This window comes from Monodelphis domestica, chromosome 1, assembly GCF_027887165.1.
Source record: "Monodelphis domestica isolate mMonDom1 chromosome 1, mMonDom1.pri, whole genome shotgun sequence".
Classification (NCBI taxonomy): Eukaryota; Metazoa; Chordata; class Mammalia; order Didelphimorphia; family Didelphidae; genus Monodelphis; species Monodelphis domestica.
In genome coordinates this window covers 21,430,454-21,449,752 of record NC_077227.1, presented here as the reverse complement: position 1 = coordinate 21,449,752, position 19,299 = coordinate 21,430,454, and the positions used below count along the sequence as shown (strand labels likewise).

The 19,299-nt window shown below is 39.2% G+C and overlaps 1 protein-coding gene and 1 long non-coding RNA gene across 3 annotated transcripts in view; both read left to right on the top strand.

Annotated features, from left to right (window-relative positions):
* ANK3 (ankyrin 3) overlaps positions 1–19,299 on the top strand; it is a 754,092-nt gene that overhangs the window by 236,307 nt on the left and 498,486 nt on the right. The window lies entirely within an intron of this gene.
* Positions 6,082–19,299, top strand: part of LOC130453911 (uncharacterized) — a 34,961-nt gene continuing 21,743 nt past the window's right edge. Inside the window, exon 1 of the long non-coding RNA XR_008911577.1 lies at positions 6,082–19,299. This exon is cut by the window's right edge and continues 21,213 nt beyond it. This is a non-coding gene — a long non-coding RNA (uncharacterized LOC130453911).

Here is a 19,299-nt window from a genome sequence, read left to right as displayed (position 1 = left end):
CCACCTTTGCTTACTGGGGGCTATTAAAAACAACAAGGTTATGGCATTCTTTTTCTGGATCACATAATCCTTCTCTGAGTCTAAGCTAATTAGCAGAGATCTAAAGGGATTCTTTGACGTTTGTGATTAGTGAGTCTAACTAAACCTGTGCTTTTCTTTTGCAGGTAAGTGAACATGGCACTGAGCAATGCAGTCATCAGTACTCTCCTTGTCTTTGGCACTTACTCCTTTGGCTACTTTATGGAGTTAAACTCAGTAAGGTCCCCCCCAAACCCAAACTGACATGCAGGTACTGTGGACACTGTTGGAATTTAGATTCTAAGGAAAATGGTAAGTGTGTGCTTTCCATCCTAAACATGCCTCCAGATAATAGACTGTTTTACCTTTGTATTGTTCTGGTTTTGGTTTGCTCAGGATTGCCTTTGGGGCCATGAAAAATGGAAAAGTGGGATCTGTTTCCTTGGCTTGTTGGATATTGATTTTTGCTGACTGCGCTTGTCCGGGATCTGAGATCACTGGCCATAGTCCTTGCTTTGAATGAGCCAGTGTTGTGATGTATTCAAGTCTGTTTGTCTGACCTCTTTGCTCCAGAAGCTTGATAAGTGAGTGATGTAATTGGTGGCATATATGATGTGTAGCTTAAGCAGGGAGAGAGGGGGAAAAACCCTACGCCGTTTAGCTGTAAGTGGATGCCTGGAATACTGATGCAAAGTAAAACATTTTTAATTAATAGCTGCCTGGGGATTAATATTATTAGACCTCTTGTAGAATCCACAGTTAAGTCACAGAAGGATAATTGGAATTTCCTTTTAAATTTTTGAAAACTGTATTTACTATGTGAGATGTTCCAATATTAGTTCTATATTTAGGAGCCAACTGTAAGAGCATTTTACGCTGAATAGGAAAGTGAACTCCTATTTAATGCTCAATTGAAAAAATAAAACAAAAAAGGGAAGTTCTGAGCGCTTTTTCGTCATTTATGAAATACATAATGGTTCATCATCCGTATGGTTCCACTATCATTAAAGCCTTTATAAATACATAACAGAGAACTTTTCATTATAATAGTAATGCCATAACAAAGTGCCTATAAACATTTCCAACAGCGCTACTGACGTATTTATTGTGGGATGATGACTTAGTAGTATTCATTTTGATTTTCAACAAACATCATACACACAAAGCGTTTTCTAAAAGAATTTGATGGATTAGAAATATGGCAGCTGAGGTACTTCTGGAGCTTATTTCGGATCTCTGATAGGAACTACAACTCAATTTCTATGTCTTGAAAGATTTAAAAATTGGAGATGATAGATGCATACCGGCATAAAATTTCAGCATTTCATTTTCAATTGAAATCAGTGAAGAAGCACACAGAGGCTTCACTTCCTTTATTGTTGTTATTCTCAGGAGGCTCAATTGTCAGTGGCATTGAGGACCTTGCCTGATTCACTTGAACATGACTTTTGACTGATCATATTAATGATCTTTCGAGTTAGAAGATAAACAATAAAAATTCCAAGGAGTAAAACTACCTTAGACCTGGTAGAATTTTTTAAATTTTCTCTCAGTAACTGACATGAGACAGAATGAACTCTATTTCATTAACTTAGACAACTGTGAATTTTCTGTACTCATTGCTAGAATTCCTTCTGTTGTTCTATTATGACTTCTCTTGATGTTCATAGGAATGAAGGTAGTCCATGCAGAAAAATTGTCTTTGGCTTTATGACTTTCCATGATTTCGGTTGTGAATGAGAAGGGCATAAGATCACCCAACTGAAACCCATGGACCCTTTGTCACAGCTTCTTCTGGGAAGTTTTCCCACTAAGTCCTTGCTCAAGAAATTGGAAGCCCCAGCCAAGAGGATGCTTTGACCTTTTATCATTAATGTAGAGATTTCCAGAGAGATGCCAGGGACTGTAGGCTTCACTGGGCAATCTATTACTCACTTCAGTGCATGCAATTCAGGAGGATTGTGAGCAAAGTCTATAAACTGCTAAAAACCTGTGGTTTCTTCTTGGAAAAATGCTTTTTACTTCATCTAAGAAGTGAGATGCCCTAAGGACACTCTAAGTGGCCTTAATGTGTTGCCTTGAATCTTAGGTAAAAACTATTCAGAGCATTATTACTGGACTATGTAGACCAGAGGTGTCAAACTCTCCAAATTCCCATATATACCCTCAACCATATTAAAATATAATTGGGACATTTTTAACAAAAATACAGAACAATATAGATAAGGTTACTATGAGGTTGTCTACATTAGGATGCCAGCCAAGTAATGTTTCTATTTGAGTTTGATACCATTGGTATAGGCCACAGTAGACAGTTGTTGAATCTGGAGGGCTGTGCAAGGATTACTACAGCTACTACCCTAAATTGTGAAAGTATTTAGATGGGCCAGAAGCAGGCTATCTGAAACTTTTCTGGAACCTCCATGGAATTTTCTGGGTAGTCTTTGTAGAATTTATAAACCTTATAGATCCATTTAGAGGTATCCTTATGAGTTTTGATACCATCCCATTTAGGAAACTGCAATATAAGTGTTTAATGATCTTTAGTCTTTCCTCAACTTCTGTTTTCTTCCTTCCTTTTCTTCCTTCTTCCTTTTATTCTTTCCTTTCTGTCTTCCTCTTCCTTTTCTTTCTTCTTCCCTCCCTTCCACTTTCATTCCTATCTTCCTTCCTTCCTTCCTTCCTTCCTTCCTTCCTTCCTTCCTTCCTTCCTTCCTTCCTTCCTTCCTTCCTTCCTTCCTTCCTTCCTTCCTTCCTTCCTTCCTTCCTTCCTTCCTTCCTTCCTTTCATCCTTCCTTCTACCCTTCCTTACTTCTTTCTTTATTTCCTTTATCCTTCCACCTTTCCTCCCTTCCTTCTTTCCTTTCTTCCTTCCTTCCTTCCTTCCTTCCTTCCTTCCTTCCTTCCTTCCTTCCTTCCTCCCTTCTTCCTTCCTTCCTTCCTTCCTTCCTTCCTTGTTTCCTTCCTTCCTTGTTTCCTTACTTTCTTCCTTCCACCCTTCCTCCCTTCCTTCTTTACTTTCTTCCCTCCTTTCCCTTTTTCCTTTCTTCCTCCCTTCTTCCTTCCTTCCTTCCTTCCTTCCTTCCTTCCTTCCTTCCTTCCTTCCTTCCTTCCTTCCTTTCATCCTTCCTTTCATCCTTCCTTCTACCCTTCCTTACTTCCTTTCATCCTTCCTTCTACCCTTCTTACTCCCTTTCATCCTTCCTTCTACCCTTCCTTACTTCTTTCTTTATTTCCTTTATCCTTCTACCTTTCCTCCCTTCCTTTCCTTTCTTCCTTCCTTCCTTCCTTCCTTCCTTCCTTCCTTGTTTCCTTCCTTCCTTCCTTGTTTCCTTCCTTTCTTCCTTCCACCCTTCCTCCCTTCCTTCTTTCCTTTCTTCCCTCCTTTCCCTTTCTTCCTTTCACCCTTCCTTCCTTCGTTCCTTCTTTCCTTCCTTCCTTCCTTCCTTCCTTCCTTCCTTCCTTCCTTCCTTCCTTCCTTCCTTCCTTCCTTCCTTTCTTCCTTCCTTCCTAAAAATCCAGCATCTATTTGGTGTCATAGATAGTGCACCAAATCCTCAAGTCAAGAAGACTGGAGTTCAAATATGACTTCAGATACTAGCTGCCCCTTAACTGCCATTTGCCTCAGTTTCTACATCTTCAAAATGGGAATAGTAATAGTATTTCCTTCCCAGGGTTATAGTCAAGATAAAATATTTATAATTCCATTGCAAACTTTAAAGCATTACATAAAGTTAAAATAAAATAATAAAATTAAACTTTAATGAAATTAAAAATTAAAGTTGTTGAAACTTTCTTATTTTAAATTCCTCTCAATTCAGAAAAGTTTGCACAAGAGTCGAGTTGGTATAATGAAGAAAGAGTTGATCTTGACCCCAGGAAGAGCTGAGTTCATCTCACACACTGACTTGCACTGGATGTATGACTCCAAGAAAGTCATTTTTTAATTTTTAAAAAATATAATATTTTTCCATTTACATGCAACAATTTTTTAATATTTGTTTTCTAAAATGTTGACTTCAAAATTCTCCCTCCTTCCCCTGTAACTTTCCTGAGACAACAAACAGTTTGATGTAGATTATATATGTGCAATCCTGTCAAACATAGTTTCATATTGGTCATGTTGTGTAGGAAGACTCATAGAAAACCAAAAAGCAAAAATAGTAAAAACAAGTAGTTTTACATCTCAGGGCCCTGGACAGTTGTCTAAGACTGGATTGCAGAGAAGGTCATTGAGTTTTCCCGTCCTATGACATCACAGGTGCAGTCCCATTCCCTAAAGTTGATGACATGTTCCCTTTTGTGCTTCTGACTTTATGGGCTCTCTGGGAAGTAGTCACAATGTACTCCTGATTCCTTGTGAAGTCTTTCTCAGCTAGACAGAAGAAGAAATTTCTGTGTAGGTCTGGAACGTGGGTGTCTTTTCTCTTCAGAGAGTTAATTTTTCCTGCATGTTAAGCCTTTTTCTATTCAAACTCCTTAGGTTAGGTCGTCAGCCTTAATGTTTGGATGCATGAAATAAATAATCAGTAGCAGCTAGACCCTTTAATCTGTCTAAATTTGTACATGCATACAGAATACAGCCTACACAGTGTCCATCAAAGACTGTAAATGACCAGCCATGCTGAGCTGTCCACCCACTCTCTACACTGTTGTGTGCAAATATGTTTATGCTAAGGAGGAACCCTAATGGAGGCAGCCTTGCAAGTTGGGTATTGGGTGTGCATCAATCACATTCATTTCCGCAGACTACCTTGAATGCTCATTTCTTGGTTTTTAGAGAGCATCAGCGCAAGGGTCACTCGTGGGCAAAATCAATCCAAAGACAAATAAAAGGAAGCAGCTTTGGGCTTCTGGTGGAGCCTGAAGGTACTCTGTATTTTAAAGCTTTGTGTTTGGGCTGCTTTCCAATTCTTACTTTCCCCTCACATATCTATTCATTTGTCTAAAATTCTCACCAGAAATTATCCACAAGTATTACTTGATCCCCTACTAAATCAAAGCACTCTGCTAGGCAAAGAATACAAAGGAAAAAGACAAAATCATCCCTACCTTCAAGGAAATCATATTCTGTTGAGGGATACAGCATGTCCACTGATAAGGGAATATCATCATCCCCATTTTACAGATGAGGCAAGTCATGACACACAGAGTTATTAAGTATAGAAGGTTTGGCTCAGATCCTTTCCCTTTGACTCCAAGCCAAGAGCTTTTATGGTTATTCCATGGTGTCTCCATCCTTCTCAAACAATGAAAAATATCTTTCATAGATATGAAGTAAATAGAATACTGATATAAATACTTGCCCCAGGACTATTATTAATGAGATATAGTGGCAATCATTAAATCCTTGCATTATACTGGGTAAATGAGAAGAGTTCCCCCTGCTCCTTTCACCCCTTATTTCTCTCTTCATTCTGTCTCTTTTTCTCTGACTGTTTTTGAAATTAGCTTTCAAATTGATTAAGAATATACATATTTCTTAACTTACATCAGAATGTATATATTTATGATTGATATTATAATCTCAAGGTAATTAGATCAATTGATATTGATATCAGTAGTCAGTTTGATTTTGCCTGTGGAGATACCAGTTCTAAAAAAGATGCTCTCAAATACTCTGTTTTCGTGATGCTCCTGGTGCCTTTCTGGGTTATTAAAATATGTTTTTGATAAAGGACATTTTGGATGCTAGTAGAATGGGCTTCCCTAAGAGATGATGGGCTCGTCCTCTTTGGGAGTCTTCAGGCAGAGGCTGGGCGTGAGATAATGGGGACTTCTTTCATGTATGAGATGGTCACTAAGGTACCTCTTAACGTTTGAGATTCCATGAATCTGCTTTGTATTCATGTGCATTAGGAGTAGAGAGGGAGCTTGACTACAGAGTTGGAGGAGATAAGACTGAGGAGAGACTCCAAATGAACACTATAATGCAGATTCCAACAACAGGGAAATGGGTTCGAGTCAAGAACACATGTGATAACCAGTGGAATCATGCGTCGGCTATGGGAGAGGGAAAGGCGGGGGGGGGGGGGGGAAAGGGAGGGGAGGAAAAGAAAACGATCTTTGTTTCCAGTGAATAATGTATGAAAATGACCAAATAAAATAATGTTTAAAAAAAAAAAAAGGAGTAGAGAGGGAGCGGCCTGAACACCATCTGAAGTAGCTAGAGTTCAAATTTCTATGATGCTTTGTGCATTAGAAAACATTTTTCTCTTAAAACCTCCATATGGTGCCCTATTAGATGTATTATTATGTTCATTCTACAGGCAAGAAAACTGACATTCAGGATGTAAATGACAGTGTAAGTAACTAACTGGCATCACACAGTCATTCATGGCTGGACTGCCATTTGCATTTAGCTTATCTGACCCACGTAGCTAGAATTTTTGCCATTGGAAGGGCCTTGCCCCACATTCCTGCTCTTCTCTCTTCCTGATTATCATGGCATGTCTATAGACTTCTCACTCCACACCTTTGGTACCTCATTTACTCTGGTTTTTCCTCTATCTTTCTATCAAAACTGCCCCACTTTATTTGCCTTGATCTCAGCTTTCGGGAAATTAAATTAATACCCAGATGGATAATTGGTAACAGGTTGATAATAAAACTTTCCTGAATTTTCAGCTAGTATGGCAGTAGGGGAAGAGAGAACTTTGATTTGTCCCTTGTGTAAGATCACATTGTCACCTGCCTCTGGTGTTCCATTTGGAAGGCAAGCCATCCCTGTTTGTAGAGACAGGTTAAAATCAAGAAAAAGAAGTGACAGAAATTATGTAATCTCTTTAGAGACATAACTAATGGAAAAAATTCCTTTGATGTTTAGAATTCATCTTAATTCCATATTTTATATTCTTTAGAAAAAGATTGATATTAATACTGTTATCATAAGGCAGGCACATAAGACCTTCAAAAATAGATCATTTTAGCTGGGTGACCCTGGGCAAGTCACTTAACCCTAGTTGCCTAGTCCTTACTGCTCTTCTGACTTGTAATCAATACTGGTATCAATTCCAAGTCAGAAGATAAGGGTTGAAAAAAAGTTTCTTTGAATAAATTCCCAAAATTCAGTGAGTCTTTTCCTATTTTGAGTCTACACTGGTAAAAGCAGTGTTAGGGCATAATAGGGTGGGAAACAAATACACCCTCATTGGAACGAGCATCAGATAAAAAGGCGACTTTGGTCATTACTGATCAATAGTGACTTGACTTCTACTTGGTTCGTTTTAATCTGAAGAGGAAAAATTAAGGGAAATGCTTGTTACTTGTTTAGAATTCGTTGGATTCTACCCTTAATTCTCTGAACTCAGCATAATAAAGGTCCTTGAATTGCCAAAGATCCTTAATTTCCATGGTTACATATTTAAGAATATGGTTTTCAGTTTTTGTTCTTTCACATTTTTCAGCTATGAGAAAATATGCTCAATTGTATGAGAAATCATTTTAAAGAGGATTCATTTTTTTCAAGTATTTTAATGAGGATTCCAATAAATAATAAATCATTTAGCATTTATGAAGCACCTACTGTGATCCAGACACTGGGCAAAGTGGTAGGAGATACCAAGACGAACAAAATGAATATCCCTGCGATCAAAGAACTCACATCCTTTTAAAATATCCTTACTCTCTGTCCTGGTATCTCTCTACTCTAGTATCAGTTCTAAGACAGAAGAGCAGCAAAGGCTAGGCAAATCAGATTAAGTGACTTGCCCAGAGTCATACAGCTAGGAAGTGTGTGAAACCAGATTTGAACCTAGATGCCCCAAAGTCCAGGTCTGACACTCATCCACTGAACTTCCTAGTTGTAACAAAGAGCTTAGATTTTATCAGTTGAATAACAGCTCACCCGATGAACCAACTAACCCTGGAAATGAATGAGCACAGTGTTCAGTAACAAAGAAAAAATTCAGAAACACTTTACTTTTGTTAACTCTATGGTTTAAGGTGCTTTTTTTTTTTTAAAAGATATTTGCAAGATTCCAGGAATTTTTCAGAAATATCTTTTATCCTGTTACCCAACTTGATAGAATATTAGTAAGGATTTTATTTTAGAGAGATAGAATGTTCCAAAGACTTTCCTAAATTACTGAAATGGTAATTGTTCCCTCCTCATTTCCCTAAGCTCTCTGAAGACATCCTAAGGACTACAGTGTATACATAGGTGCTTGATAAATATTGAATTAGTGAAGAATTCCTGAGGCTCAGTCAAGAGTACTATGAAGGTCAAATTATATAACGCCTCAATTTCCTTTTTTGTAAAACAAGGACAAAACCCCTTGTAGTATTTACCCTCACAATGAGATGATTGTAAAGTGCTATGTAGTACTCCATGTGGCTAGCATAGTACTACTATATATAAATGTCAGATATTATTACTGTATTGTCATTGAGAAGATAAAAGGAATAAATTATGCATATCAATCATTTGTTATAATGGTAGTGAATTGATTGTGAGAAACAGTTTCCGCTGGATTACTTAGAGGCATCATAGATGGTGGATAGAATTCTGCTGGGCTTCATATTTGGAAACCTTCAGTTTGAACCCCATCCCTGGTATTTATGACCTTTGTGATACTGGAGAAACTAATTCATTTCAGTTTCCCAAGACTTAACTACTAAGTCTTAGATGGGTTAGGATCCGCGTTGGTGACTGGGTAACCACACTGGGAGATTCTCAAGATGACAAAATCACAGAGACTTGCATTAGCCCAATGTCTGATACTCCTGAAATCTTCCATTTTTTCTTAATGATGAGACATTATGTATTTTCCATCTACATCTATTTGCATGAATTTTAATGTCGTTATAAGAGGTGCCATGAATTTCACTGATATTAGCATGAAATCCTTTGGAAGACCTCCAGCACTGTGGCAGGACTATGGGGTACTCAAATAGAGCTCAGCATCATTTTAAAAAACGCGTGCAATGAAATATTGTGATAGTCAATGAGCAAGTATTAAGCATGGTGGGGATGCCCAAGCAAAAATGAAGAAGCCCTTCCCTCAAAGAGCTTCTATTTTATTTCAGGGATTCTCAACCTTTTATGTAGCCCCTTTAGTCCCTGGCTTTCAATGGAATCTTCTGGTAACCTCTATTATAAATGAAAGAAATACATTCTAGAGTTACCACCCACATATGCATAGGAAATAAACTATAATAAAGAGATTAATTTCCCATAAAGAAAACTAGCTTGTGCATAATATTTTTAGTATTCTAAAGTGGTCGACTATGTATCAATTTACCCAATCTATTCACTGATTGCTACTTTTATAATATTTTAATAGAATAATTTATATATTTTCCTAATATTTCCAGTATTCCCTTGACAAACTTCCTGTGACCTCTGGAAGTATATGCACCCCTGGTTGGGAACCCTTCACCAATTTGATGGTCCATTATATTCATTTGTGTATTCATATTTTAAATTAATTGTCTCATGTTGGTTTGAGAGCTGTATTGGTTCTGAAGAGGCATGTCTGACTATTTTTGACCCCTTTTGGGGCTTTTCACCATGTGTTTGGCCATCTCCTTATCCAGCACATTTTACAGATGAAGAAACTGAGGCCAACAGGGTGAAGTAACTTGTTCAGGGTCATACAACTACTAAGTGTCTCAGGCTGAATTTGAACTCAGATTTTCCTGACTCTTTGCCACCTAGCCACCATTCAATCAATAGCAGCATTGCTTGTTGGATAAGGAAATGGCTTTGGAGTCAGGAAGCCTGTCTGATCCATATTGCCTTTACCACCCAGAACAAATTCCTTCATATCCCAGGCAAAATTCTATGAGTCTAAATTGCTGATAAATGGCTGATCTGCACTGAAAAAAGGAAGTTTCATAATAGAAAATTCCCCCTGCCTATGAAATACTAGGTCTGATAAAAATAACAACTAAATGAATAATCTTGTCCAAAATGGACTGTTAAAGGTTTCTCAAAGATGCAATTGGATAATCACCTTGAATTTGAAGAACAAACATTGCTTATAAAATGGAGATTCTTTCTTCTCATTAACCATTCCTCTGAGCTCTCAATACCTGGAGAGAGCATTGGAGATCCATTGAATTAGTGCCCCAGAAGATGAACTATATCAGGACATTCAAGTCCAGAGGGAAGAGCAGAGAATGAAGTTCAGTAAAGAAAAGAAGGAAGGGGATGGGACAAAGGGGATAAAGATGGGAGAAGAGAAGGTGAGAAGCTGTGAGGAGCTAGAAGTGAATGTAGGTGGATTGTCAGGATGTGAGAGGGATAATGGGAGCTCCCACAAGAGGAAGATACAATCACAACTAAAACTAAAAATATTTTCTTCCTTGCGAGATGCTAAATGCCCTCCACACTGGGAGAAGAGCCTGGAATTGTCATTAAAGGTTTACAACATAGACAAAGTATTGTGAGTTTTTAGCATGTTCTGTGGGTTGCAATTCCTTTGGATCACTCTGTATCAGCAGTGGATATGAAATGGATGAGTTTCCTGGAGGGAGAAAGATTAGCAGAGATCAGGCAGAGAGGGAATTGAATTTTTGCTTCATTTTTTTAAATCACCTGGAGACCAAATGAGATGTGGGACTAAAGAATTGCAGGACTATACTTCTTTGGTCATTCATTGTTGAGGTCTTACTCTTGAGTGGGACTACAGAACAAATAATAATTGTAATGACTAGAATTTAGAGTGCTTTAAGGTTTGTAAGGGCTTTTAAAATAGAATAATAATGATGTTCAGTTGTTTTGTTCCGTCATATCTGATTCTTTGTGGCCTCATTTGGGGATTTCTTGGCAGAGATACTGGAATGATTTGTCAATTCCCTCTCCAGCTTATTTTCCAGATGAGGAAACTGAGGCAAACAGAGTTAATTGATTTTCCCAGGGATATACAGCTAGTATAAGTATCTGAGATCAGATTTAAACTCAGGAAAATGAGTCTTCCTGACTTCAGAACTATTGTGCCACCTCCCTGCCCAATAATAATAATAACAGCAATTATGTAGTGCCTACTATGGACCAGGGACTGTATTAAGCACTTTATCATTATTATTTCACTTGATCATCATAGCAATGCTGGGAGATAGATGCTATTATTAGCCCTATTTTATAGATGAGGAAACTAAGGCAAATAGAAGTTTAGTGACTTATCCCGGGTCACACAGCTAGCAAATATCTGAGTCCAGATTGGAACCCAGGTTCCTCTGACTCCAGATTCAATACCATCCATTAAACCACTGTTACTTTGCAGGACTGCAGTTTTAGAGCCCAAAGAAACGTTAGAGGTCAACCCCTTCATATCAATAAGGAAAAATAAATTGGAGAGAGGTTAAGTGACTTCTTCAGTAAGTGTTTAAGGCAGAATTTGAACCCAAGTCTTCCTGATTCCAAGTCCAGTGCTCTAACCACTACTCTGCATTGCTAGAGGATTTTAACCCAGATTTATTTCACACAGTCCAAAGCACAAAATACAAAAATATAAATCTCCTTCTCCTCCATTTAACTGATGATGTAAATGGTCCATTGGCCTGGCAGACAGGAGACCTAGACTGAAGTCCTCTGGCCCTGATTCATGGGTTAATGAATCCTCCCTGAAGCTTGTTTTTCTCCTGTGTAAATTGGGATGATCCAATTTGCTGCCTCAAAGGATCATGAAAGGACTATAAGAAGGATATTTAAAGTGTCCCTTGTCTTGGCAGAAGAGGGTTCTCAGATCTAAAGTAATTACAAGCCATCACCACCAAAGGAGAGCAAATGCTCCCCATATTAATAAGATTCATGGCCCCAGGTCATTTTGGAGGGAGGGCAACAGATGAGCTGACAGGTCTCCAGCTTCCTCCTTAGCTTCTAAATGGCAGGGAAGTAAGTAGTCAAGCATTTTTATTGTGAACTTCCTTTTATAATCCTGAGTTTGTTCTGAGCTTTTCCTCACACTGTACCTTCTTTTCTCAACTGCTAGAGAAGGTGTCTCACCCCCCACTCCAACATGGTGAGCACTCCTGAGTCTAAACCATGATTTTAGGTAACACTGTTGACATTAGGCTGGGTCAGAAAACAGCTTGGTTGCATGGGGACACTTCCTGTCATCATCTTTAAGACCCAATGCCCTATTTTTTCCATAAACACTGTAATGTGGAAGTTATTTAGGGCAGCTCTTAGGAATCATGGCTGGCCGGAAAAGCGAAGCTACACAGGTAGCAAGCTGGATGCTTCTGGTGCTGATGTCTCCCTGCAAAAGCAGCAGGGAGGTACATCCACTGGTCTCTTGTAGGGACCACTTTGCACTGATGTAAATTTATTCCTTTTGCATTTATCCAGCACACACTTATGAATGTCCTGTTTGTCGTCCCTTAGCCTCTCTGCTGCTTAGGATGGTTTCATTTGTTGTCTTTGTATCCCTAGCACCTGGCCCAGAGAAATCACTTCATAAATGCGTCTTGGTTCATTAATTGATAGATAGATAAGGGCTGCCTAGACAGGCCACAGCAGGAGCTTTTCTTCAATTCCAAAAGCCTCCGTTCTAGAGTCCAATGACGCTCACTTTGACACAAGACTGGCAAAGGCAGCATGATTCTCAGAGAAAAGCTTCTGGAATGGAAAGCCAAGAATTTGTGTCCATTGTTTTCTCCGTACTGATGGCTGATGACTCTTATCCCTTCTCTCTTCCTTAACTCTATGCTTTGATGGGAAAACTGCTATTTCATTCCCCCCACCCACAAACCAGATTTGGAAAGAAGTTGATAGAAGTTTCCTTGTAAATCTCAGCATTTAAAAATGTTCTCAGTCTCTATGCACTCTTTTGCACATAAAGAAGCTGATCTATCATTGATCCCCCTTTTGTTTAGTCTGAATTCAGACCCCTATGCAATTCTTTATGGCTAACATCCCTCAGGGATCCCCACAATTAGCAATCTTGGGCATGGGAAATAGAGCTTAATTTCTGATTGACTCCAAATAAAGTGGGTATGATCTCAAGCTGGTATGTGACAAGGAAGAGGTGTGCCTACTTTTCAGTCGCTATGACTTTATCAGTGAGCACCTACTATGTGCCATTGTGCTGACTGCTGAGGATCAAAAGAAAAGGTAAAAACTTGGCTCCTGCTCTAAAGGATCCCACCTTCTAATGAAATAGACAACATGTAAATAGCTAAATGCCTACAAGACATATAGTATTTCAAAGGTTAGAGGCTATCTATCTATCTATCTTTCTATCTGTCTGTCCATCCGTCTGTCTGTCTATCTATCTATCTATCTATCTATCTATCTATCTATCTATCTATCTACCTACCTACCTAACTGTCTGTCCATCCATCCATCCATCCATCCATCCATCCATCTATCTATCTATCTATCTATCTACCTACCTACCTAACTGTCTGTCCATCTATCCATCCATCCATCCATCCATCTATCTATCTATCTATCTATCTATCTATCTATCTATCTATCTGTCTGTCTGTCTATCTATCCACCTGTCTATCTGTCCATCCATCTCTCTCTGTCTATCAGTCTATCTATATATCTATCCATTCATCTATTCTTTTTCATCTGTGTACTATATATACATATATCTCCATACACATAAGTACATATCTATATTTGTATGCACACATCTGTATTTTATAGATAGGTGAATAAAGAAAGACAGACAGGTGATAGATAGATAGAAGGATAGAGATAGACAGCTATAGATGGATGGAGAGAGAGCCAGATAGATGGATGGTTAGATAGATAGATGGAGATAGAAATATAGGTGGATAGATAGATTCTGGCCTTTTCCTGTCAAGAATAAGGATCCCTGTTTTCTCTTGTCTTCTCTCATTGACCTAGTAATTCACAGGGTGTGATTAAATTTCTCCTTTTCTTAGGAAGCTAGATCTGTCTTGGCATGTGAGGCTCCTTGTGAAGCCTCATTAAAACAAAAATATGATATGCAGCTGTGATGTTTTCAAATGGTGAAACAAAGGCGTTGTTTACTATAATAAATAAAGCCAAAGTGTAGACCATGTCATCTTGACCTTTGAATCGAAATACTTAAAAATCTCAGTCCATACCTCACATCACCATGTCTAAAGAGATCTGCCTAGATTAGAGGGCTGACTAAAGCTTGTTATTCTAAAGTCCATTCCAGACTGGAGTTCTCTTTGCTTCTTTCCATCTTTTTCCTCTCATCCTTGTTATGGTGCTGATCATCAGAGTTAGAATTGTAGAAACAAGAATCATATCTCTTGGGTTTGTCATCAGGTACATTATCTGATGACTAGCATGGAGAACACAAAGAGGAACTGTATGTGAAAAGGCTGGGATGGCAGTTGGGAATATGCCTGGGAAGGGTCTGCTCTGTTAGAATCAGGACTCCACTCTGTTGGCAGACATTGGGAAGCCATCACAGGCTTTTGAGCAGAGGCAGATTATGGTGAGAGCGATGTATTCAGAAGATGATTTGGGCAGTGTTAGAGATAGGTTGGAGATATTCCATCCAAGGGAACAGGAGGAATGCTTGGTATGCAATTCTTGGAGTCTTCGATTGATTTTCTATTAAATATGTTCCTGTTGGGTGGAAATGATTCAGTTCAGTTCAGCAAACAACTAAACTTTTGTTCCTATCTGTGCCTTCTGGGGCCAAACCTTATCATTCAGGAAATGCATTAAAGGACTGATTGTTTCCTGCCTTCAGTAATAACATTAATGACCAATATTAATCTGCCCCAAAATTCTACAAGCAGCCTTCTTCACAAGGCCTCTCTGAGGTAGACAATGCACACATTTCCAATTTATAGATCACTGGAAGTAGCTAGGTGGTGCAGTAGATATGATGCCTGACATTTAGTCAGGAAGACCTGAGTTCCAGTGCAACCCTAGAAATTTATTAGTTGTGTGACCCTGGACAAGTCACTTAATACTGTTTGCCTCAATTTCCTAATCTTTAACATGAGCTGGAGGAGGAAATGGCAAACCACTCCAGCATCTCTGCCAAGAAAACCCCTGGGGTGGACATGGAGAGTCAGAAATGACTGAAACAACTGAAAAAACATAGATGATTAATTCGAGGTATTTGTTTACACAGCCTGAAGGAATCAGTTGGGATTTGATCCCTGGTCAGGTCTATGAGGTAGCTACCTAAAGTCACATGTTAGATTAGTGACAAAACTCTGGTCCTTCGATTCTAATGATCTTCTTCTCCATATGTCCTCTGATCTCGGACTCCCTCGCTGCGTTATAAAGCAGTCACTGTCAGTTTGTTATGTGTTCTAGGCACTCTATATTTAAAAACAAAAAAAAAGGCAAAGATATAAGTAAAACCTAAGTGAATTTTCATGATCTGCTGTTAAAGGTAATCTGAGCATCTGGAAAGAACATTAGATCACAGATTTAGAACAAGAAAATATTTTATGGAAAAAAAAAAGGAATTTAATCTCCTCATTTATAGAGAGGGAAACTGAGGTATGGAGGAGAGCTAAAATGTGGGGAAAAGTCCCAGAATCAAAGGATGTCTGTTTAAATTTTGTCTGTTATATGATCTTGGATACTTCATTTCTTCTCTGGGTCTCAGTTTCAAAGAATCCTATATTTAGGATTAGAAGAAATCTCAGAAGCCTCCAAGTCCAACTCCCTCATTTCACATTTGAGGAAACTGAGGCAGACAAAGGCTAATTGATTTTCCCAGAGTCATGCAGCTGGTAATCTGAGACCAGATTTGAACCCAGATATTCCTGACTCCAGGCCCTCCTCTATGCCTCCTCTGTAAAATGAGGAAGTTGGATTTGGTCATGGAGGTCCCTTCCAACTCTAAAAATCAGTAATCTCTGAGGTAGGCACAGCATCAGAGAAAAAGATTTCGCAAATAAATAAAGGGGGAAAAGGACTCATAGAGGGAAAGGGTAAGAGGTGGAGGTAGTAAATGGTAAATGATCAGACTTTCATTCATAGGGAAGATAGAGAGCAGGAAATGCCTGGAGTCAAAGAAAGAAAGTGGTCACTCCAGGAGAAAACGCTGAAAGAACAAGTAAACTTTACCAACCTTGAATTTTGCTCAAGGTCATGAGGATTTTTCCTTCCACCATTGTGGCTCTTGGGCATATGAGGGGTTCCTGGGAAAGCTTGGTGATCAGCAGTAGGACATTGACAGCCCTACTTTGCATAATTAATGAATAGTCTCTGAATTCCCCCCCAAAACAAAACAAAACAAAACAAACAAACAAAACCCTGTGGTTGAACTCATTGTAAAGTAGTTTTTGTCCTAGAGGACTTCTTCACTTGTATATGATGATTCTACCTCAGGAAAGCTTGTGTGTGCCCTCATTGAAATGAAAACATTTGGAAAGACCAATCTCAGGGCTCTCCAAGATCAGTAAGCATTTATTAATCACTTCCTCTCTGCCAAGCAATGGGCTAGGCATTAGGGATATACAGAAATGGGTAAAATATCAGAGCTAAGTAACAGCCTAGCCTGATTGTGGAGACAACATGGAAGCCATCAGGTCCATACAAGATAGAGACAGAGTTGTTGAAGGCCATTCCTCTCCCTCCTTCACCCCACATGGCTGATCGCTTTCAAGTCTTGTCCTTTCTGCTTCCAAAGTACCTCTCCCACCTAGCCCCTTCTCTCCTCTGAGTTCCATTTATCCTCTGAATTTCCTCATTTTTTTTTTGCTTGGACCATTACTACTCTAAGAATCTCATGATTGGTCCTCATGACCTTCTCATCCATCTTCCACATGGTGGCCAATGAGATCTTCCTTTAGGATAGGTCCATGTCATCCAGCACCTGCTTGGTCAAGCTCAGAGACTCCCTATTCCTCTGGGATCAAAAATAAATACAAGTTCCTCCTTGGGGGATTTAACTCCAGCCTACCTCTCCAGGCCCTTCATCATGATCATCATGATCATCATGATCATCATTATCATCATCAGTCATCATGGCTGGCACTGATAAGGTTTATAAAGCATGTGTTAGCTCATCATTTCCTTCATGAACTCTGTAGAGCACATTACCTCATATTGTCTGTCATAAGCTCAATGGTCTGACTGTAGCTGTCTCCCTTTCTAGCACCATGCCTGGCACATACCAGGTGCTTCCTAAATGCTGACTGATTCATTGCTCCGAGTGCCTGTTCTTTCTTCCTTCTGCTCATCAGGTATTTGGTCACAGGAAGCCCTCCATTTAGGGGATGGGCTGCAGATGACATTCATCTTGGCTTAGAGAAGCTTCAGTTCCACTTTAGGAATCTGGGAAGACCTAAATTGAACTGAGTGGGAGGTTTCTGGTTTACCAGTTTCTGGAGGAGGAAGAGAAGGGTTTCCCCACACCCACATTTTCCCTAGAGGCATCTCCCTCATCGTGGGGGTCGAGCAGATGATGAACTCTTAATTGGTGTTCCCAGAGTGAAATTCAAGAAGATAGATTGGGGAGAGGAGAGGGCACAAGACAGGATTCAGTATCTTTGGAGCTGGAAGGACAAACCCAAAGAAAGAAGTAGGAAGGAGAGAGATAAATGGCCTAATTAGCCTCAGGACAGCTTTTCAGGGAATTGGTTTAAGAATGCTCTAGCTCTTCTGGAAGAAAAGTTAAAGATAACTTTAAGAAGATGGAGTTACAGGCTTATTTCTGCAATGATGAGTGCCATTCTACAGTGTATCCTCTTCCACTCCAAAACTTGGCAGTGACTCCTTCCCCAGGCCCCTGGTATCTACTGTGTAAATATTTAAATTTGTTCCTCCTGTCTCTCACAGCCAACCTGTAAGCTCCCTGAGGGCAAGGACTGTTAATGCAGTTTTTATATTTGCAACACTTAAACATAATGTTCTTCACACAGTATACATTTAAGAAAGGATTGTGGAATTGATTAATACAAAGACGATAGGACAGTGAAGAGACTTCAGTTATCCAGACAGCTTCTTGAATAATTTTTCCTACTCTCTTCCTGTCTCTTTCCCTCCTTTCTCTTTCTGTTCTCCCTTACCTCTATCCCTCCTTTCTCTTTCCCATCTTATTTTTCTCCCTTTCTATTTCTTCCTCCCTCTTGCTCACACTCCTTCCCTTCCTTTCCCCTTGTTTCTCCCTCTTTCTCCATTTCTTGATCTCCCACTCTTTCTCTTCCTCCTTCTCATCTTTTGTCCCTATCCTTCCTCTTTGTTTCTCCCTGCTCATCAAAGCAAAATGACTGATAATTATCGACTTTCTTAAAGGATATATTAAATTCATTCATCACAGACAAAAGAACCACCAAGAGCAAAATTCTTTTCTGGGTGTAATTGTCACCAATGGGGGAAAGTAGTTTAGGATATGCTGGGAGACATGAGATCCACAAACACTTTATTTTATAATTTGTGACAGAGGAGAAGAAACCCTAACATAGTAAGACAAGCACCCTAGATTTGGGGAGAGCATATTCAAAGAGTTGACAGAGCAGATCCTATGGACTAAGATTTTATCAAAGAAGTCAGCCCAGGAGGCCACAGGAAGTGTCTTAGAATGAAATTTTGATAATACGAAGAGAAATAGCTTCTGAGAGAAGAAAGGGAGATTCTGAACAGACAGAAGTGGCCACCTGAAGAATACAGCAAGTAATTATTTGGGGGATTTTTAGAAGATACTGAGAGAAGAAGTAGTGCTGCATAGTGGATAGAAATTACCTTAGAACCTGTGTAATCTGGGTTCAAGACCACCTCAGAAACTGAACTAAAAGTAAGGCAATTCTAACCCATGCAGCAACTAACTCATTCTTTATTACTTATGCAATTTACCTGACTTTTCAGGAACTAAATTTCCTCATGTGTAAATGGAGGGGATTAGATCTGGTCCATAAGTACATATCTCTTTGATAATCAGGGGAATGAGCTGGGCTCAGAATTGGACAGGAAGAAAAGGACAGGTAGGATTCTATTTGGAAAATTGTGCAGTACAACCAATAATATGATTCCAGATGGTTCCTTGCAGCATAACTTGTTGATATCAATATTCTCCTGGCAATACTGGAGGTCTATGAGTCATGGAACACCATGATCTCAGTAGTTTCATTATCAAGGGTGACCTTATGGAAAGACGCATTGTGGTGTAGGCAATGACAACATTGCCCAGTATGAATTTATTCATGAATATGTGACATAAAATATTGTATTCAAGAACGTTGCGATTGGCAAAGGAGGTGGGCAGATAGTATCCTTACTGTGTACCAAATACTGGGCTAAGCACTAGGAATACAAAAATAAGCAAACCAAACATCCCTTGTCTTCAAGAAACTTACATTCTATGGAGGGAGATAACATAAAAAGGGTAACTGGGACAGGGGTAGTGGGATATA